We start from the raw sequence: 22063 nt of genomic DNA on the forward strand, positions 1-22063 counted from the left end.
GATCATAGGAGAGAAACATTGAGATGTGTCATTCCAGTGTATTATGATGAAGACTGTTAAAGTGTAGGCTGAGCATTTCATTTACATCGCTTCATACAATCTTTAAAAAATCCTGTGAAGCTGCTCATTTTTTTTCCTTTTGTTTTGTTTTTTTTTTTTTTTGCCTTTATTTTACGGAGCTGAAAACTGAGGTTCTGAGAGGTGACATCATTTGGTCAAGGTCACTTAAACAGCAAGTTACCCAGTGGGAAAGACAGCCCGACATTTGAGCTGCAAAAGCTCACTGTGAATACAGTTTTCCTCCTCTGCCACACTGCCTCTGTTGGAGGGCTGACCCTGAACAGTAGAATTGAAGGTCTAATAATAGACTCTGAACACATTGAATATTAGGCATGGGGAGAACTCTAACTAGCTAGAAACCATTAGTCGTAGTGTTTTTTATTCTTCCGTTATTTCAGTGGCATTGCCTGAAATTATATTACCTTATTCAGTTTACAGTGCATTTGTTATCACTAGGATTCTGATGCATAAGATATTCTTACAAGAATATCTTACATGCCTCCCTGTTAACTTCTTTTTCTTAAATTTTTTTTAACGTTTATTTTTGAGAGAGAGAGAGAGAGAGAGAGAGAGAAAGAGAGACAAAGCACGAGTGGGGGAGGGGCAAAGAGAGAGAGGGAGACACAGAATCTGGAGCAGGCTCCAGGCTCTGAGCTGTCAGCACAGAGCCTGATGCAGGACTCGAACTCACGAACAGCAAGATCACGATCTGAGCCGAAGTTGGATGCTTAACCGACTGAGCCACCCAGGCGCCCCTCTGTTACCTTCTTAAGAGCCAGATTCAAACTTCTACTTCACTATAGGTTTGAAATTTTAAGTACTTTACAGCCGAAGGAGAAAAAAAATAGGGTTATTTGTCACAGAGGGTATAAAGGAACTACTTTCTGGATCACTGAAGAGAACAGTGTTACTGTTAATGGTACAATTTTATCTCTTGCAGTTAGCCTGAGACCAGCACCTGTGTTCATCCTTCCTGGGAGCCTAAACTGCTCACATCCTGGGCTGGGCCTGGGGTGCTGACATGAACGGGGCCTCGGTTCTTTCTAAGGGACTAGCTTCAGTTTCCTATGTTCTGATCAATGTAGTTCCCACCCTCTCTCCCACTTTGACTCCTTTTGTTTTTATTGCTTCACTCCAGACAGCCGGTTCACTATTCTAAGAAATGGTTCTGTGAGAACTACTTAGTGAATTTATTCAGTGGTTTATTCAGCATCGCTGCCCACTAGGCACTGCTCTGAGTGCTGGACATGGGATAGAACAGGGCACCAAACAGCACCTCTGCCCACTTTTTTTTTTCACTTTTAAACTGGAGTTGGTGAGTGAATTATGCACCACTGTTAGCATCTTGCCAGCAGAATCTGTGACTGTATATTTGCCATTACCAGTGAGGATTACACTACCTTTTTGTGTTGTTTTTTTGTTGGTATTAATTAGCATTCTTTTCCTTTCACTCAAAGCATTGCCTTTAGCATTTCTTGGAAGGCAGGTCTGGTGGTAATGAACTCCTTCAGCTTTTGTTCGTTCTGGAAAGTGTTCCTCCATTTCTGAAGGACAGCTTTGCCAGGTACAGAACTCTTGGTTGATAGTTATTTTCTTTCAGTATTTTTAATATACTATACTCTTCTGGCCTGAAAAGTTTCTGTTCAGAGATTCACTGATAGTCTTATGGGAGTTCCTTTTTTATTTTTTAAAGTAGACTTCATGTCCCATGCAGAACCCAACTCAGGGCTTGAACTCACAACCCTGAGATGAAGACCTGAGCTGAGACCAAGAGTTGGACACTTAACCAGCTGAGCCACCCAGGAGCCCCTTTGGGGGTTCCCTTGTATGTACCTTCTCTCTTTTCTCTTGCTGCTCTTAAAATCCTTTCCTTGTCTTCCCATAGGCTTCCTTCAGTCTTTTATATTTTTTTTCTTTTTGTTCCTCTGACTGCATAATTTCCAGTGCCCTATCCTCCAGGTTATGGATTCTTCTTTCTGTGTGGTTGAGTCTACTTTCAAAACTGAATTCTTTTGTTCAGTTATGTGTTTTTCTTTTTTTTTTTAATGTTCATTTATTATTTATTTTGAGAGAAAGAAAGAGTGAGCAAGGGAAGGGCAGAGAGAGAGGGAGACAGAGAATCCCAAGCAGGCTCCACACTGTCAGTGAGGAGCCTGATGTGGGGCTCGAACTCATGAACCGTGAGATCATGACCTGAGCGGAAACCAAGAGTTGGAAGCCCAACTGACTGAGCCACCCAGGCACCCCCAGTTAGGTATTTTTTAACTCTAGGTTTTGGGTTTGTTTTTATTTTATTTTTTTGGTGGTTGCTATTTTCTTCTTCTTTTTATTATTATTATTATTATTATTATTATTATTATTTTTAATGTTCATGTATTTTTTGAGAGAGACAGAGATAGAGTGGCAAGCGGGGTAGGGGGAGAGAGAAAGGGAGACACAGAATCTGAAGCAGGCTCCAGGCTCCGAGCTGTCAGCACAGAGCCCGACACAGGGCTTGAACCCACAAACCATGAGATCGTGACCTGTGCCGAAGCCGGATGCTCAACTGACTGAGCCACCCAGGCCCTCCCCCTGATAGTTGCTATTTTATCAAAATTCTCATTTTGTTCATGTGGTGTTTTCCTAATTTTGTGTAGCTGTCTGTATTTTCTTGAAGTTCACTAAACTTCAAGACAATTACTCTGAATTCTTTGGCTAACAGTTCATAGATCTCTGTTTCTTTAGGGTAAGTAATGGGAGCTTATTATTTACCTTTCATGGTGTCATATTTACCTGATTTTTCATGATCATCGATTCCTTATGTTGATATCAGCATATTTAAATAATGGGGCTCCTCTTCCAGACTTTTCAGATTTGCTCTGGCAGAGAGAATTCTTCACCAGTCACCTCAATTTGAGTTACTGGGTGTGTCTGCTGGTAATATCTTGGGGCAGGTGGGACCTGCTCTTATGGTCTATTTTGGGGGGAGGCAGCTGTTTAAGCTCTGAGAATGTGGGTTGGGGGTGTCTGTCACTGGCTGAGAACAGTTGGGTAGGACTGCTGGCTTAGTTCCCGTGCAAGAGAGGCCGTAGGACGGTTTCTGTTACTGCCTAGATTCTCTGGTCAGAAATGGTCGGAATTGGGTACTGTATTGAGTCTTAGATGGGTCTGTGAACTAGCTTCCCTGCTCTGGCAGGGCAGCAGGAAGGGCCCCAGGGCCCGTGTACCTCATTGCCTGGAGACCTAAATCAGCCCAAAGTGTGCCTGAATTCCCTGCCTAGGTGAGGCCACCTGTTTTGCTCTACCAACAGGAGAAGCCGTGGGCTTTGCTCTCTGTTCAGGTGGTGTTGTATGTAGAGCTGTTGAATGGGCTTTGAAGCTTCCCAGGTGCTCCCATTAGGTTCCCTGGTGGGACAGCCTGAGGGCTGTATTCAGCCATGAGCAGGGCTGTGAATTCCCTGCCTGGGCACAGTGGGAGAAGTAAATGTAAAACCAGTCAGGCTCTGTTTGTTGTCTTCACTGGAGCTGATCTGTACCCCCAAGTTCCCTGGCCGAATAGGGTCTCTGACTTTGCTCTGCAAACTGTTGACTCCGAGTGCTCTTCTCTTGGCCTGAGCTGTGCTGGGCTGTACAGCTTCCAGGAGTTGTCACCAGCCCTTCTGGTCAGATGGGGCCAGAAGACCATCTTCACAGTGTGCGAAGCTATGCCCCAGCCCCCTTGCCTGGGCAGGAGCGGGAAGGTCCACTCTAGACTAATTCAGTTTCCCCAGACAGGCACTCTGGTTGGGAGGGGCCAGAAGCTACATTCAGCCTTGGCTCTGAATTCATTCCCCTGCCTCCATACCTGGTACTGGCTTTGCTCTGGGGGTGAGCCTCTCAGAACCTCTGCCTCTCAGCCAGAGTGTTGCTGGGCTACACAGCTTCCAGGAGTTGTCCCCAGCACTCTGGTCACAACTCTGGTCCAGGGTCTGGAAGACCCTTTCCACAGGTCCCTGGGTGTGGGCGAACTGGGCTCTTGGGGTGGAAAGATTCCTCATCTGGGGACCCGAGTCAGGCAGATCTGCACCCTGCCAAGTTCCCCAGTCAGGGTGCGCCCCCAACTTGGTTCTGCAGATGAGCAAAGCCACTGGTTGGGATTACTCTTAGGACCCTGCAGGTATGAACTTCCATCTGTCAAGATCCTTGTGCTGGTTGTTGGAAGCCCCTGCCCTAGCCTCCATCACAGTCGGAGTCCCAGTGTTTGAGCCCCTCAGATTCCCCTGCGATCCTCGTGGTGGGAGATCACAGTAGGGGGCTCCTAAAAGTGACCCACAGGGCCGGGCGTGCTGTTTGTCCCTCCTGGGTTCTCTTTTCCCACTGGAGGAACTGGTGGCCCATAGGAGACCTCTCCGTGGGCTGCACTGGACCGGGGGCGGGGCAGCGTGGTCAACATGTGGCTGCTTCTCTTCTCCTTCTGATGCAGTCTGGCTTGGTCTCTGAGGTGCAGGGGGCACTTCAGCCTCACCCCTGTGTTCCGGGATTCTCTCAGTGGTGTCTTGTTCTTGAACAGATGTTAGTTGTTGTCATGGGGTGTGAAGTCAGGAACAACCTATGTCGCCATCTTGCTGGCATCACTCAGCTCTCTGCCCGCTTTGAACTTTTGTTCTGGTGTGGGAGGTGCCCGGTAAGCCAGTGAACATGGGATGTGTTGTCAGATGATGATAAATGCCATGAGGAAGGTAAAGCTGAATAAAGGGGTAGGGGTGATGGGGTGGGGGGTATGTTGCTGTTTAGCTAAGTCATCAGGTCTTACCGGGGAGGTCATAATTTAACCAGAGACCTGAGTGTCTTGCTCAGTTTGGGCTGCTGTGACAATAACATCAACTGGGTGGCCTAACAATAGACTTTTATCTCTCACAGTTTTGGATACTGGAAATCTGAGATCAGGGAGCCAGCAGGGTAGGCTTCTTGGTGAGAACGCCCTTCCCCGTTTCAGACAGCTGCCTTCTTGCTACGTCCTTACATGGCGGGGGGTGGGGTGGGGGGGGAGCGGGGAGAGACCATTTCTCGTGTGTCTTCTCTTGCAAGGGCACTAATTCTCCACCCTCGTGACCAAATCACTCCCAAAAGGTCCCATTTACAAATACTGTCACATTGGGAATTAGGGTTTCAACACAGAAGTCCTGGGGGAACACGAACGTTCAGTCTGTAGCACTGAATGAAGTAAGGAAGGGCCTTCCAGGCACCGGGAACTGCACTTTCGGAGACCTAACGTGAGCCATGTCAGAGGAACAGCTCCGTTGGCTGCAGGGTTGAAGCTGGAGCAGAGCAGCCAGCGAAGGAAAGAGCGTTCAGAAATGAAGTGGGAGAGGTACCACAGAAGGCCTACGTGGTGGGCACTTGGGATTTGATTCCCAGTGGCATGGGGGAGCCTGTCTCCAGAGGGAAAGATGTGCTAGGACTTTTCATTCCTAAAAGGTCACTTTGGATGCTGTGGGGCTGGGGTCAGGGGCCAGGAGTGGATGTGTGCCGTGGTCTAGGTGAGAGGTGGTGGCTGAGAAGACTGGGTTGGTAGCAGTGGGGGTTGTAAGAGGTGGTTGGATTGGGGACACTGAAGGTAGAGCCGGTACCTTTTGCTGAGAGATCCGTTGTGGGGTGTGACCTGACCCCAACGTTACAGGGTTACGAGGTGGGCCTTTGGGTGATTCGGCTTCTATCTGAGGGTCATAAGAGCGGGGTCCTCGTGATGGGATTGGTGTCCATGTAAGAAGAGGAGTGACCAGAGCTCTCTCCCCTCGTGCCCCGTGAGGACACAGTGAGAAGGCGGCCACCCGCACAAGAAGAGAGCGCTCACCAGGGCCCAGCGCTGCTGGCGCCCTGATCTTGGACTCCATGCCCTCCAGAACTGGGAGAAATAAGTTCATGTTGTTTAAGCTAGCCAGACTGCGGTGTTCTGTTACAGCAGCCCAAGATGAAACCCCTTCCCTTCCGATTTATTTCTTTCGTGAGCTATGCACGCCAGGTGTACAAAACTAAATAATTAAATTCAAACGCTACAGCGGTGTGTAAGGTTTAAGTAAAAGTTTACTTTTCTCCCTCCAGAAGTAACCCCTTTGAGGTATCCATTTGAAAGCTTGGGTTTTATTCTACTAGACCCATGGTTTCTTTTTTAAAAAAAAATTTTTTTACGTGTATTTTTTCATTTTGAGAGAGAGAGAACAGCAGAGGGGCAGAGAGGGAGAGGAAGAGAGAGAAGCCCAAGCAGGCTCCGTGCTGTCGGCACAGAGCCTGACATGGGGCTCAGACTCACAAACCGTGAGGTCATGACGTGAGCCAAAACCAAGAGTTGGACGCTTAACCAACTGAGCCACCCAGGCGCCCCTAGACCTGTGCCGTCTAATGAGGCAGCCATTTGCCACTTGTGGCTTTTCAAATTTACTCAATTACAATTAAGTACAACTAAACACTCAATTCCTCAGTCATACATACTGGCTATGTTTCGGGTGTTCAGTAGCCATGACTAGCTGCAACCGTGTTGGACAGAATAGACAGCATTTCCATCATCACAGAATGTGCTATCGAATGGCACTGTTTTAGATGAATTCTATTCATATACAAATGTGTGTGTGTGTTATATATACGTGCATGCACACACACATACACATATCTGTGCAGTTGGCATAATATTGTACATACTCTTCTGCAATTTGTTTTTTCCACCTAACAGAGAAACTGTTAATTTGGTGTGATCCACACACAGCATCATGCCAGGAAAATTTTAAAACAGGGTGCATAATCAAACATAGAGTTTTAGTACATTAAAAATCTTTTAATTTCAGATTTTAGAGGTAATCGCAACACATCCTAATGCTTGTTCCAATTTTAACAAAACAAATTAATTTTGGAAATCGTCCACTCAGCCATGGGTATGTAAAGAAAGAAGGTTCAGGAGCTGTAGTTTGAGCTTAATCTACCGTGTAGATTGACATACACACCTGCGTGCGCGCGCACACACACACACACACACACACACACTCACACTCACACACTTGCTGTTATTTCTGTTTTGTAACAGGGATTATAACCTTCTCCTGTTTAGTATGCTCACTATTCAGTAGACCAGCACTGTCCAAAATGGTAGCCACTAGGCACATGTGGTTATTTAAATTGAAATTAAACATTTAGTTCCTCAGTTGTACTAGCCACATTTCAAATGTCCATTAGTCACGTGTGGCTGGTGGATAGCGTGGATCTGGAACATTGTCATTTCACGGAAGAAACTTTCTTCAAGGGGTGCCTGGGTGGCTCAGTCGGTTAAGCGTCCGACTTCACCTCAGGTCATGATCTCGTGGTCCGTGAGTTCGAGCCCCGCGTCGGGCTCTGTGCTGACAGCTCAGAGCCTGGAGCCTGTTTCGGATTCTGTGTCTCCCCCTCTCTGACCCTCCCCTGTTCATACTCTGTCTCTCCCTGTCTCAAAAATAAATAAAAAGGTTAAAAAAAAAAAAAGAAACTTTCTTCAAGTCCATTTCTCATTTAAATGCAGTGATTTTTCCACAGGTAGAGGGTGGGGGACTCTGTCCAGGAGGATGTCTGAGAATTTGTGGAAGTGACTGGAGAGCTCGCACTTCCGTGCCCTTCCCGGTCAAGATTCTCATCCTCCCCTTTGAAGACGCATGTCCTCCTACTATCTTTGAGAATTAGTGTTCCGTAGTAAGTTAATTGTGGGAAAGAATATTGGTACTGATAGCATTGCAAGGTTAGAATATTATTTTGATAATTGGCAACGCATATACGCTATTAAACTGCATCTATACATACAGTAGGTGTCACTGCTCAACTTGCAATAAAAGTGTTTAGTATCAAACTGTTCAGTTACTGTGGGTGCTGACAACGTATTATGTTTAAACTTTTTAAATCGAGAAAAGAACAGACTATTGGAAATGCACCCTTTTGTGGAAAATAGATGTATTTATGTTGACATTTATGTTAGGAAATATGTAATCTGGACAGATTCATAGGAAACAGGAAGAATAGTTCCCTGTGGGAATGGAGATGGTGTAAGAGGGAGACAGGTATGGGGCGCCTGGGTGGCGCAGTCGGTTAAGCGTCCGACTTCAGCCAGGTCACGATCTCGCGGTCCGTGAGTTCGAGCCCCGCGTCAGGCTCTGGGCTGATGGCTCGGAGCCTGGAGCCTGCTTCCGATTCTGTGTCTCCCTCTCTCCCTGCCCCTCCCCCGTTCATGCTCTGTCTCTCTCTGTCCCAAAAATAAATAAAAAACGTTGAAAAAAAAAAAAAAAGAGGGAGACAGGTATGATAGAATGACTTTTTTGCTCTCTGCCCTTTATGTACCTTGTGACTATGTGCTTATGTTAATACAAAAATTAATAAATAAAATGAAGGAAAAAAGCAAAATACATCCTTAAAATGTGCGGGATACAGAATAGATGGTTTAGAAGGTAAGGGTCACTTAGGACAGAAGGAATTACATAGATTTATAGGGCAGAGGGCTGGTCTGAAGTTTCACGTGACCATCAGATGAAACCTCGTGAGGCCTCCTGGCATGCCAGGACCCGGGCTAGGCAGACCATTTCTCACAGGCTGGTTATTTTGTAGTAATTAAAGCTGTTTGCAACTGTTTTATTACATATAACTTAATACATTTTAGGAGAAAAAAATACTCATAGTACTGAACTATTTTTTTTCCACGCAACCTCTCTTAACTCGCATGGAACACGGCTTAGGAAATGCTGATTTAAACTCTTGGAAATAATTATCCCAGAAAGATGAGGTTGAAAAGAAGTTGTTCCAGGTCTGGGGCACCCTGCTTCATTTACAGCCTTTCAGGAAGATGAATACTGGTGTTAATTGAGTTTAATTTGAATAGGGACATACCACAGCTTATTCAGCACACGGCACCCACATAAAAGTCACACACACACTGAACATGGACTTGGTCATCGACACTGCCCGGTCCTTTGCTTACAGCCTCTGTCAGGGACCAAGAGGTGGGACAGTCCAACAATGTGGGGCGTGGGCACAAGGGACAAACCTCCTTTCCTCCACCATCACGTCTCCATATTTCAGCTTCCAGGCGACTGTGACATCAAAAATGGAGTGCCCAGGTAGTCAAAACCAAGTGTTAGGTTTTGAAAACAGAATCCTGTAGTTCAGCAGAATTGATCTTCTTCTATGAAAGCAAGTGGCTGGGATTTGTGCTTTTTCAGGAAAGCAAACTAAGGGAAAACTAGTTAAGGAAAAATTATGCCCTAAACTACAAGCGTTACAAAGGAAATCTTGTTTGGGGCACCTGGGTGGCTCAGTCGGTTGAGCGTCTGACTTCCGCTCGGGTCATGATCTCACGGTCTGTGAGTTCGAGCCCCGCGTCTGGCTCTGTACTGACAGCTCGGATCCTGGAGCCTGCTTCAGATTCTGTGTCTCCCTCTCTCTCTCCTCTCCCCCGTTCATGCTCTGTCTGTCAAAAATAAACATTAAAAAAAAAAAAAAAAAACCCAAAAAACCAAAGGAAATCTTGTTTGTGGTGGGAGTTTGAGGCAATGACTTCCCAAAGGCAAGGATAATTTTCAAAATACTGAATGATCAGCACAGCACAGGAGTTCACACATTCAGAATAGATGCCAGCCTTGCACAACTGGTGTGGCCGTACCACTGTGTACAGGCTGAGTGTCATTCCTGCCGGACAACAAAACCATTCAAGACGAGAAATGAGCCATTACTGGGTTTTGCGGCCAAGCCTGCGGGTTGTCCCCTGTGTCCATAACACCCATCTTTATAGAGTCACTAGTTGATATGGGGGTGCTTGGCTGCTTTATGGCCATATGACTAAATTCTCGTTAGTGGGAGGCATATTATCATGTGGTCTTTTCTAGAACCTTCCTTAAGGGACAGTATGTGTCCCCCCTCTGCCCTCTCTTTATTTATGCCTTTCCCATTCTGCTTCCTAGAATGTGGATGCCGCCATCTTGAGCCACGGAGTTGACGTCACAGCAGTAAAATAAGTAGAGGGCCACACTCGCCTGAGAAAGAAAGAAACTTCTCCTGTTTAGGTCACAACTACTTTGGGCTTGAAGACACCCTCAGCCAAACCTAATTCTAACTATTGTGGGTCCCTCATCTCCTAGGCAAATTCAATTTTATTTAAACTCTTAACACTCCTGTGAACTTGGTATTCTTGTTCCTTGGTAAGGGATTAGGAGACGGAGGTTGAATAAAAACGAAGCAACTTGCCCACGTATCAGAGCCAGCATTTGAATCCATGTCTGATCTTTCTGACTTCAGATCGCCAGGAGCTTAATCCTTGCTTTAGTAATTAATGTGGAACATAAAGGGCATGTGGCACAATGGTTTTGTAACATTCATGCTTTGGCAGAGCCCCAATTTTGTGAATTTTTTTCAAAAAGACGTTGGGTTTTTCAGAGAAATTCATTTGTGGCTTTTTGAAACTGACAAACATGTTAACTGTTTCTCAGTCAATAATACTTATCAGAAAAGCGTTTCTTCTTAATTTCAAAGAAAGCCGTGTTGTTCTTCTCATTTCCAGTGTTTGCTTCATTGTCATTTGCTAATTAGGACATTTCTATGAAAAGAGGATATTTCGAAGAGAAACTGTGTGATTCAGTTTCTTCAGTTCTGTCTACACCGAAGGAAATTTTAAGAAAATTTGGGATTTTTTTTTTTAGAATTCTCATCACTGTGCAGCAACTGCAGAACATTCCCCACCCCCATTTCTATTACGTGATAATGTAGAAATTAGGATGTTCGTGGGATGAAGGTTATGAATTATTCGGATTGTCACACGGGGGCAGCCTCCACAGCCAGCCTTTCTGCACAATTTAGACAGGAGAACAGAGATGCGAGGTGGCTGTGTGCCATGCGCGGGGCGAGGGTGGAGTGGGCAGGCTGGCAGCCGATGCCAGCAGGAGCGCAGGGGCGAACCAGCAGGTCTGGGGAGGCTGGTAAAGCAGGTGCGGTGCAAACAATGAGTTGGCAGCAGAACCTGCAGTAGGTGGGGGACCTTGACCTGCTGCCGGGGCTCCCGGTGGTGCCCCGGGCGATGCTTCAAGTCCATTCATTTTTCCGGTCTCACAGTGGACACTTAATTGGTCAGAACAGCAGTGTCTTGAGTGTATTCCTGGGAACCCTGTACCTGCAGGATTTGCCGTGTAAAAAAGAACTCTGGGAAAATGCCGTGTTCTAATACCTCTCTTGGAAATTCACAGCATGCTTTTAGCATTTTAAAAGTCTAAGGTGAGAAATCTATTCTACTTGATTTAACCCAGTTTCTGAAACTTCCTTGAAAATAGAAATTGTACTTTTTTTTTTTTTTTTTTTTTTTTAATACAGCATCCTGTGGAGACTGCTTCATGATTCTTTCAGTAAGCGGTTAGCAGTGGCCTTGGAAGTGGCTGCTTGGGCAGGTTGAATTCCTGAGAAAATGTAGGATTTGCATCTAACCACATGGGACTTTTCTTGGCATCCTCTTTGCTCTTATTTGCTGGTCCATATTCTCGAAAGCGTCGTGCATCTCTGCTGGTATCGAGTTCATGGCAGCAAAACTCTAATGCTTGAAAGGCCCGTTTAGGTCATGTAATCGTGCCTCTTCATTTGCTGCCTCAGAAGAGGTTAAGTCATTTGCCAGAGTCCCAAACAGCTAGTAAGTGAGCATGGGGCCAGGGTCTCTCTCTTCATGTGCCATTACTTGGTTCCTAGTGGAAATTACTGGACTTAGTTCCTTACTTTCAAGCCTTTTTTTTAGTGCTTCCTCCTGATTGGGATGGATAAGAGCAAAAGAACTGACGTTTGATGCTTGTCAAGGTTTGGCATTGGAATGAAAATGAGCAGAAGAGGGAGTGCCTGGGGAGGCATGGATGCTGCTCAGTAAAAGAAGTGCCACAGAGGAAACCCAAAAACCCGGATCAGGACTGCTGTGAATAATCATTTTATTTGTGTGGCTAAGAACGACTTACACCAAGCTCTGTCTGCAAGAGAATGCGGAAAGTGGATTACTTCTGGGTGGCCCCTAAGCGAGAACAAATGAACAGCTGAACAGACAGTGCCGCGGCTGTCGCCATACTTTACAGATCGGCAGTGCCTTGAGCCCATCCGGCGCTGCTCATTAACCGCCATGTTTTTCATGGCGTGAAGGGTTTGGAAAGAATGATTTTTGAAATTTCTCTTCCTAAGGCCAAGAGGATTGACATAATTAGGGCCCACATTATGATTTTGCTTTAATTTAGATTTTCTTTCTTTCATGGTGAACTTATTAGACCCTTATTCATTAATTGCTATATGAAATTGGATTCTTTTATTATACAAGAGGGTTTTTTTTGTTTTATTTATTGTCATAATTTCACCTGTCATAAATTTTTGTGGCATTAATTTTGAGTGTTCTCTTTTTTTAAAATGTTTATTTTGAGAGAGAGAGAGAGAGCGAGAGAGCGAGCGAGCATACACTCGTGCACATGCAAGGGAGGGGCAGAGAGGGAGGAAGAGAGAGAACCTCAAGCAGGCTCCATGCTGTCAGCACAGAGCCCAATGCAGGGCTCGATCTCAAACCTTTCGTGAGATCGTGACCAGAGCCGAAATCAAGAGTTAGATGCTTAACCAACGGAACCACCCAGGCGCCCCAATTTTGAGTATTATGTTTTTATGAACCACTGTCTACAGTCTTAAATTTTAGAGAAAAATAATAAAGCCACAGTATTTTCTCCTGTTTGAACTGGAGTAATTCTTCTGTCAGAAGGGAGAAGGTTAATGAAAGATCATTTTGATTGAGTAGGCCTGACAACTCTTGCTTGAACTTTGTTACTTAACTGCTCCTCTGTCTTTGAATTGCTCTGATTATTATTAGGTTCTTTTTTATTTGGGTGGACATCTGCCTTATGACGAGTTTGGCCTGTGTTCTTGGTTTTGTCCTACAGCCCTATTCAGGGAGAGAGGTCGGAAACCCTACTGCATATGTATATTCTATACATTGTGGTTTTTAAAAAAATTTTTTTAGTGTTTATTTTTTGAGAGAGACAGAATTCGAGTAGGGGAGGGGTAGAGAGAGAGGGAGACACAGAATCTGAAGCAGGCTCCAGGCTCCAAGCTGTCGGCACAGAGCCCCACGTAGGGCTCAAACCTACGAACTGTGAGATCATGACCTGAGCCAAAGTTGGATGTTTAACTGACTGAGACACCCAGGACCCCCCGTATATTCTATACATTCTGACTTAATTTTATAACAAGGCTGGCAGGTGGGTAACTTTCACCTCCCTTTTACAGATAAAGTAACAGATTCAGAGACTGAAGATTCTGGATGGTTTTAGAGACCAAATGAGTTGCCAGGGCCATGATATAACAAGTAATAGCTGACTGTCTGTCAGTAGTGGCCCCTCAAGTGGGAGAAGGGGGCAGGATGATACCTGATGGAACAAGGTTCATGTTCCTCATTGCTATGCAGAAAATCTCTTCATCTCCCAAATCTAGCCTACACCTGAAATAGGGTGGATGGTAGGGACAGGAAGGTTGCCTGCTTGTCTTGTGCACACCTGTTTCCTTTATCCTCTTCCCTGGAAATGTTAGCAGACTTCACAGATAGGGGTTTCCCATGACAGCTGGTTAATTGTAATGTTCATTGAAGCCTTTTAATGTAATAGCACTCATTGAGTCTATATAGGGAAATCAAATGATACTCAGACTCTGCGAGTACTTGCCAGGTCTCAATAAATACTTGTTGAAGTATCAAGTGGTGGCCTTTGAAATCGGAAGATACGGGTATCTGTGGGAATGCCATCTCCTATACCAGGCACAGCCGGCATGCATCTACCTGAAGAGCTCCTGAGGCCGGCGTTGGATTGAGGCAGCATGGCTGGAGTAGTACCTAATGATCCCTAATCAAAAAGTGGGGGAAGCAAAGTCACACACCAAAAGCTGGGTTGAGTGTCAAGTTGGAAGGAAAAAATTCCACATGGATCAGAATCAGTAGGAACTGGAATTAAGAATAAATTCCAATGCGAGAAGCTGTGGTGGGTGAGTAACGCAGGTCTGAAGGTGTGTAGATGGGTTTAATGTGAGCAGACCGTCCTTCTAGGTGTACCCCCTAGAGAAACTTTGGAACATGTACCTAAAGAGACAAGTTCAGGAAGACCCCATCCTTTAGCTTTTATTGACGCAGACATAAGTATAAAAATATGAAGATATCCATGGGAAGGGTAAACACCAAAAAGTTAGGATAGTGGTTTGAGCTGAGCCCTCCATTTGTTGTTGTTGTTGTTGTTGTTGTTGTTAATGCATAATTTAATTGTCCTAAGTTAAGCATCTAGAATCCTGTACTCAGCAGATACGTGTTTTGTGTGTGTGTTTCTTCTCTTAGCTGATGAGGCTGATGGAAACACAGAGTAGGAAGGAGTCAGAGAGAACATCAGGTCTCTCCTTTTGTAGATGATGAAGCAGCGATGCAGGGGTGAACGTTCCAGGTTGCTAGCGGTAGGACTGGGAATAAGAGCCAGGCTTTTCTGACTGCTATCTAGGCCCCTCTGCACCACACCGTACATGATCTCTTAATGAAGGCTCTTTTCTGTAAACCCGTGTACTGGTACCATGCCCCTAGCCCTTTGTAGTCCTCCATTAGAGCACGTTTGTGGACTCTGGTGTTTTAAGGTATAAGTTTCTAAATTATAGCAACTGCATAGCTCACTAAGCCCTGAGTGCGTTTTTCTTCTGTGAAAATGTCTTAGGGTCTATCCACATTTCATTTTTTCCTCCAAGATGTTTTATATTTTTTTAAATTAGAAACAACTTTTTAATAAAAAAATCTTATAAGCCCCAACTTTACATGGATTATTTGTCCTAAAAAAGCTTTGTAGGACAAATTCTTAAAAGTTGTCGATAATTAAATAATTTCAACAGGAAAAATCTTAGGGATTCTCAGCCCTCAAGCTGACATTCATTTGTGGTAACACAACATTAAGTTCAGTTAGAAATTGACATAATTGCTTCAAGGAGTAGCATAGTTACCACAATATGACCTAAAAAGGCATTGTACGTTCTCTATAATATGGTTCTTTGTCAGTTTTTCTTGAACTCCTTTGTAGCTATTGCACACCCAGAGTCTAAGGCCACAGTAAAACACAAAACTGCCTAATTTGGCAACAAAATATCAACCTTTCTTAAATTCTGTTTAATGCAAAAACAATGGAGTATATAGACAAAATAAATCAGTGAAAACAGGGGCGCCTGGGTGGCTCAGTCGGTTAAGTGTCTTGACTTGGGCTCGGGTCATGATCTCACAGCTTGTGAGTTCGAGCCCCATGTTGGGCTCTGTGCTGACCGTTCAGAGCCTGGAGCCTGCTTTGGATTCTGTGTCTCCCTCTCTCTGCTCCTCTCCCGCTCACGCTGTCTCTTCTCTCCTTCAAAAATGAATGAACATGAAAAAAAATTAAAAATAAATCAATGAAAACAATGTATTGCAGGTTAAGTGTAGGTTAAATGCCAGGGACTAGTGTTGTGAACTAATGAGCCCCAAGTGCTGTGGAATGAGAACTTCTGTACCACACGCTCCACTTCTAAAGTCACAGTGATGTTCACTAATGACTTAGGTCCTGTGGCGCCCAGCTGGTCCTCAGGTGCTGCATACACAAGTCATTCTTCTTAAATGCTAAGAAGTGCCATATACCGAAAATTGCATTATTAGAGGAAGCTGCCTGTAAAGCAGCTCTCAACCCAAGGGAATATATGGGTGTGTTAGAAATGGAAACAGGTGCACGTGCATGTGTGTGCGTGTGTGGTGTGGCTGGGTCGATGGAAAAAAAGAAAAGAAAACCAGCGTGTTAACAACTTCTTAAAGATGGGCGTGCAAGTAAACCCCTCTTTCCCTTTCCTCTGCCTTTGTCCTCAGCCCTGAGATTTGTCAGTTTGATTTCATTCACAGTCACTGAAGGTTTTTCCTTCTGATAAGCATTGATGCCTTTTTGTAGCGTAGAATGAGTGACTGATGCATTGTTTGGCCAGCTCGTAATCAGTGGTGAGTAGTGTCCAACATCGTATTTCTAAATAACGATCCTCCTTCAGTATTCTGTAGTCTTCTTCTGTCCCAGGTTCACTTAAAATTTCGATGACTGACTGCTTCTAGCCAAAGAAATCATCCCTCAGCTGGTTCTGCCTGGGTAAACTGAAACATCATTGGGATATTTCTGTTTTATTCAGTGTGATACTACTCTGATGCTTAAAATAGTTTGGGTGTAATTCTTTCTGCACTTGGGGAATGGTGGTGGTCTTTATTTTGATTCAAGCAGCAATAGTAATTTTCAGGACACGAGATACACAAAAGTGAAACAGTGTATTTCACATATTTTCATAGTAAAATGTTGTTTTGTGAAGGTGAATGACAAGCTGATTTGTTGCATTTCCTCAAGCACATTAGTCTGCAGGCTGTGCTCTCAGATGTCTCCTCTTTTTTCTCTCCCTTTTGTCAGCAGATGGCGTATTCCCATTCCCTCTCGCTTCTGTTTTCTTCGCCTTTTTATTCCCCTCTTTCCTCCTCCTCTTCCTCCCTTGCCAACCCCCCACCTTGGCAAACATTTGTCACAAGAATGGATGCTGTTATGAAAAAAAAAAAAAAAAAAAAAAGTCTGGCTGTGACATGTTGTCTTTTCAAAAGTACAAGAAAGAAAGGAGGAAACAGGTTTTCATTGCTTCGGGCATAATGCAGCTGGCTAATTTTCTCTGCTAACACTTTATTAGAGGAACACTTGTTCCCCTTTAGAGCGGATCTGACATTTTTTTGTAACAGTTATGTTTGCTTTTATATTTCTATCATGTTGTTTTGCATGCACATAGCGCCTCTTTTCCCTTTTAGGTGGATGGGCCTTTCATTAATTTTACGTGTTTTTACCTATTTATTTAGTAATTTTTTACTGTTTTATTGTTGTGAGAGAAAGAGAGTGCGCACGCTCGCACAAGTGGGGGAGGGGCAGAGAGAGGGAGACACAGAATCCGAAGCCAGCTCCAGGCTCCGAGCTGTCCGCGCAGCTTGAACGGACGCGGATGCAGGGCTTGAACCCACGGACTGCGAGATTATGACCCGAACTGAAGTTGGGTGCTTAACCGACTGAGCCACCCAGGCACCCCAATTTTATGTGTTTTTAAATACAGAACTTTTTCCAAAGGAAAATCCTTTGATGTACAGATAAATAGATTAAAATACATTTGCACTTAATTTTGGAAGTAAAACTCCTGTGACAGTGATTGGGGCTGTCGTGAACACGAGGTACACATGAAGATGTGATTGGGTGGAGAATACGTACAACTTAATGAGAGGCTGTTAATGACTGGAAGAGGGTTCATTAATATGCGTTGTAAAACTAGGCTGTACGTGGAATGTGTGAGGGAGCTAATTAAATATTCTAAGGAATCCTACGAACCCCATATTCCTTCTATTCTTTTCTTATTCTTTCTGCCAACAGTAAATATCAAATGTTTCCAGAATGGATACTGCATAAAGAGCAGGTACACGGAATTGTCTGTGCTCTCAAAGGATGCAGTCTTACTGGATGTAATTTGGGAGTCCACTTTCCTGCTTTAGGAAGAATGGTAGAGTGAGCCCAGTTTAATCTTTGACGTATTATTACCACCGTCTCTGCCTGCGTAAATCCCAGTTGCAACACAGCGCCTTCTTTCTGATTATCTTCATTCTATTCCTACCCCTCTTCACTCACCCACCTACCTCCAAAGCAAAGTGATCTCCGGCTCCTCTGAACACCCGTAGCATTTGTGCATACCTGCTTTTTGACCGTGTCACTTCCTACTTTGTAGCATAGTTACTAACAGCTGTTGGACGGAAAGCATCTTGATCCCCAGTAGTTCTGAGCACAATGCCCTGAACAGAAATGCTGCCCACTATTTGACTTATTGAATGCGTATTGGATATTAACTTTATAAGTGCATTGGCTCCTAGAATCAGTCAGACCTGGGTTTGAAACTCAGCTCTGCGATTCTGGCCAAGCCTTAACTGCTCTGAATTTCAGTTTCCTAATCTGCAAAGTATATGTGATAACGACTGCTTGGTAGAGATGTTGTAGGGATAGAAAGCAGTGGTGTAGGTAAAACACAGTGCTTGGGGCATAGTAGATGCGCAGTTTTCTAGATGTGTACCCCCATGTCCTCCCCAGACACAACACGCACACACACACGCATACACACACACACAGTGTATGTGTGCATGTGCAAGATGCTAGGCCCTCAGAGACCAAACCACACAAGTCCTGTGCTCATGTTGCTTAAAGAAGAAATGAAACCATACAGGGTGCAGAATTGTGGTTCTGTTGGGGCAGTGGAGAGGGTGTACCATGGGAGTTCATGGGTTTCTCCCAGAGAAAGGATGGATGGTTTAGGGAAAGTGTTAATGCAAAAGATGGCAACTGTGCAGAAGGTAGGAGAATGGGTAGGGCTTGAATGAATGTTACTGAAGGCTAGAGAGGAAGATACGTACTTGAAAAGATTTGTCTCTTCAAAAACTATTGTTGTGCAGTAGAACTTCCTGGTCAAGGACTGAGATTGGAGATGAATGTCTCTACTCATCTGCCGGTATTTTTCTCAGAAACTTGCATGCCTGTATGGGCTTTCGGATGACCCACCTACTCCTTTTGGTCCAAGTGTGGTAGTTGCCACCAGGCATGTTGGAAATGATAAAATAGTTTGGTAGCAACTTCGCCAGCGTTCTAAATTTGGTAGTTGATAGCACTGTATCAGGTGCCTTTCCCATGGGCATGGAGAAGGGGAAAATTAACTTGGTAACTGCCTGTAAAAAATACATCAGCAGGAAGGTTTTCAGCTTAATGGTGATAAAATAAAATATAATACAGAATAGCTCCCTAGTCCTTTCCATACACAGATTTTTCTAAATGCTTTGAAGTAGATGGGGGATAAAAGAAGCCTGTAATACTAAACCGTCCAAAAATGAAATCAAATGCTTTATGCCTGTTGGGTATTGTTATCACCCAAATTCAAGTGTGGACCTTAATGTAGAGTCTACAGTCGACAAAGTTAACACTAGTGATCCCAGTTGGCACAGAGAACTACCGCTCAGACTGCTGAATCGATTAAGTAATGGAATCGGGTTTAACTGTTCCCCTCAGAGGTTGAAAATCTTCACAGTGAGGAAAAACCACCCATACGCACAATAGGAATGTATTCGAGTCCTTACCTAAGGGCACTGTGACTGCAGTCTCCTTGGAAAAATTTTAGGAGTGGTCTGAGCTCAGTTGAGTTGTGTTGTTCGCCCTCTGCTTTTCCTCAGCCACAGCTGGGCTGTGCTGCTGCAGGGAGGGCTGGAGGAGCTGGAGAGGGACGCAAGAGAGCGTCTCATAGACCCGTCTACTTCAGAGCTAGAAAACCGGTGACACGTGGCTATATAGAAGTCTGTTTAGCAGCAACTGCATTTTGAGTTCAGGTACTTCTTTGCTGTTGGGAGATGTCCGGTATATGTTACAGCAGTGAGGTTCCACCGACCCCATTACTGGTCCTGTAGCCAGGAAGGGGCTGATCTCTCCTGGCTCTTCGCCCTCTTTGCCCCACCTTCATATGCCTCTCCATTTCTTAGACTGTTTAAATCGGACATTGGGAAGAATTTATTTTTCCTCAGGCTTCGCAATCCTGTTTTGGTTGTAAAACAAAGTCAGAAACAAGAGCCTGGAGGTGTATGCTCTAGGGTTATGGTGCTGTTCCTGTCAATTACTTGCTGTATGATTGTAGGTAACTCAGTTTCTAAATACTTGTGTTTGCTCATTAGTGAAATGAACCTATCTCACTAGAGAACATAGATTTGTAACCTGGAATCCATAGATGGCCTTCCGTGAAACTACATATGTAGTTACATATTTTTGAAGCCCTTACCCTTTTTTGGGATTCTCAGAGGAGTCTGTGAACTCCTCTTCCCCACATTAATCTCTCTGCCTTGGAAGTTATTGTGAATTTGGTAAAAGATAATCGGTAAAAAGGGCTTTAGTAATCTGAAAAACATCATTTCAAGTAGATTAGAATCACTCTCTGCTGAGACCATCTAATTCATATTTCCTCTCTTTTGGAACTCCTCAGTAAACACATCTGTTTTCTTGTAGTACCTCCCTTCTTCCCTCCTCATCTCTTCCATCTTTCCAGTTGTGGAAGATCTAGAATGGAAATCTGAGTACAGTTTTCCAGGCTTCAACACTTGTCAGACCTTCAGTTCAGTCTCAGACTTACTTTCCCCGACTGTGCTGTGTCAGCTTCTGCCAGTGCTTTGGAATGTGCTGAAAACTGACTTTCGGGTCTTCAGTTGCCCTAATATTCTTCTCGTTGCTTCTGCATTGGTGGTACTTCAGCCCCACATTGATATAGACGAAAGACTAATTTCCTTTTTTTTAATCCTTTGAAAAAGATACCTTCAGCTGCTTACCCCATTTGAACTTATTACATATTCTCTCAAGTATATGAGCTTATCTTTTGTCAGCCAGAAACAGAAAGTAGAAAAAAATCACCCCAGATTTCTTTCATAAGACTCTTGCACTCTAACCCAGATATAGGGGGAGATATAGGGGTGTTTGGGTTGAACACCGACTCTTGATTTTGGCTCAGGTCACGCTCTCACGGTCATGAGATGAGCCATGTGTCAGGGTCTGTGCTGATAGCACAGCTCCCTCTCTGTCTCGGCCCCTCCCCCACTTGCATGAGCGGGCTCTTGCTCTCTCTCAAAATAAATAAACTTAAAAAGATAATAAAATGATAGACCACATAAATTTCCTAGTTCTTTGAGTCATCTATAATTACATAACAAACCATTCCAAAACTTACTGGATTAACACAATTATTTTATTTGCTCATGACTCTGTGAGTCGGCTGGGGCTCAGTTGGGTGGTTCTTCTGCTGGTCTCTCTGATGACCTAGAGTGGTTGCAACAAGATGATGGCTGCGGCTGGAATATCCAAGACACCTTGGCTCATGTCCAACCACCTTAATAGGATCACCTGGTAGGTTTTGACCTCTTTCTCCCTGGCTTGCTTGGTCTTCTATATATGAGAGCCGCATATTGGTAGATATTTGAGAGGACAAGCCCCACTGTGCAAATATTTACCAAGCTTCTGCTTGCGTCATGCTTGCATGTACACCCCATCAGCCCAGCCCAGAGTTGTGTGGGAGGGCACGACACAGATGTGAGCACCAGAAGTCCCATGGTTCATTGGGAGCTGCTAAGATAACATGCCACATTAGCATATAGGAGTAGCTCATTTCCTATTTTTATGAAATGAGTGATTCAGGTTTCCAACACAGGATAGTTCACAAGTCCAGCGAAAGGGAAGTATGTCCTTTGCTCTAAGGAAGCTCAGATTTAGAAATCTAAACAACAAGATGAATTTACAGAGCTTGAGGCAATTGAGTAAGGGATAAGATTTTGTTAGAAATGTTTGTTTTGGAAGTTGTATTCATCTAGAACTCCTCATTAATATATTTTAAGAATTCATTGTAATACGCCATTAATGGCTTGATAAAAAGAAATAGAAAGGGTGGCAAGGGAGGAAAGAGAATTAAAGACAATTTTTTTTTAAGTTTAGGAGGTTTTTTAAAAATTTCTGGGAGTTGTTGTCACTTCAGGACAATCAGAAATCAAAACTTAAAGCGTCTATGGTATTAAAATGTATGAAGGAAAACCACTGTGACATAGTTTGTGTGGAATCAGTCATACAGATTGATGAATGTCAGGTCATTTTCTCAAGGAGAGTCATAGCCTTTCTCTTCCTTTGAAATATCTGAGGAGCATTTTAATTTATGAGAAAGACCTGACAGATTAGGAGAAAGATCTGGTTACAGTTAGAGAACAGAAAGCTCACTGTACTGAAGTATAGTATTTCTGATTGTACTTAAGTAGGTTACTTATGTGTAGTACTTTATTTCGTTTTTATTTTTTTAATGTTTATTTATTTTTAAGAGAGAGAGAGAGAGAGGGTGAGCACAAGCATGCGTGAGGGGAGAGGAGCAGAGAGAACGGAAGACAGAGGATCCAGACCAGGCT

General features: G+C 44.1%; 1 long non-coding RNA gene across 1 annotated transcript; it reads left to right on the forward strand.

The window, feature by feature from the left end:
• Positions 1 to 152: 152 nt before the first annotated feature.
• On the forward strand, positions 153 to 10250 carry LOC131510960 (uncharacterized). The gene is made up of 2 exons (XR_009261269.1): positions 153 to 8090; positions 8327 to 10250. It is a non-coding gene; the product is annotated as an uncharacterized LOC131510960 (long non-coding RNA).
• Positions 10251 to 22063: the final 11813 nt, after the last annotated feature.

The sequence above is a fragment of the Neofelis nebulosa genome, chromosome 4, assembly GCF_028018385.1.
Source record: "Neofelis nebulosa isolate mNeoNeb1 chromosome 4, mNeoNeb1.pri, whole genome shotgun sequence".
Classification (NCBI taxonomy): Eukaryota; Metazoa; Chordata; class Mammalia; order Carnivora; family Felidae; genus Neofelis; species Neofelis nebulosa.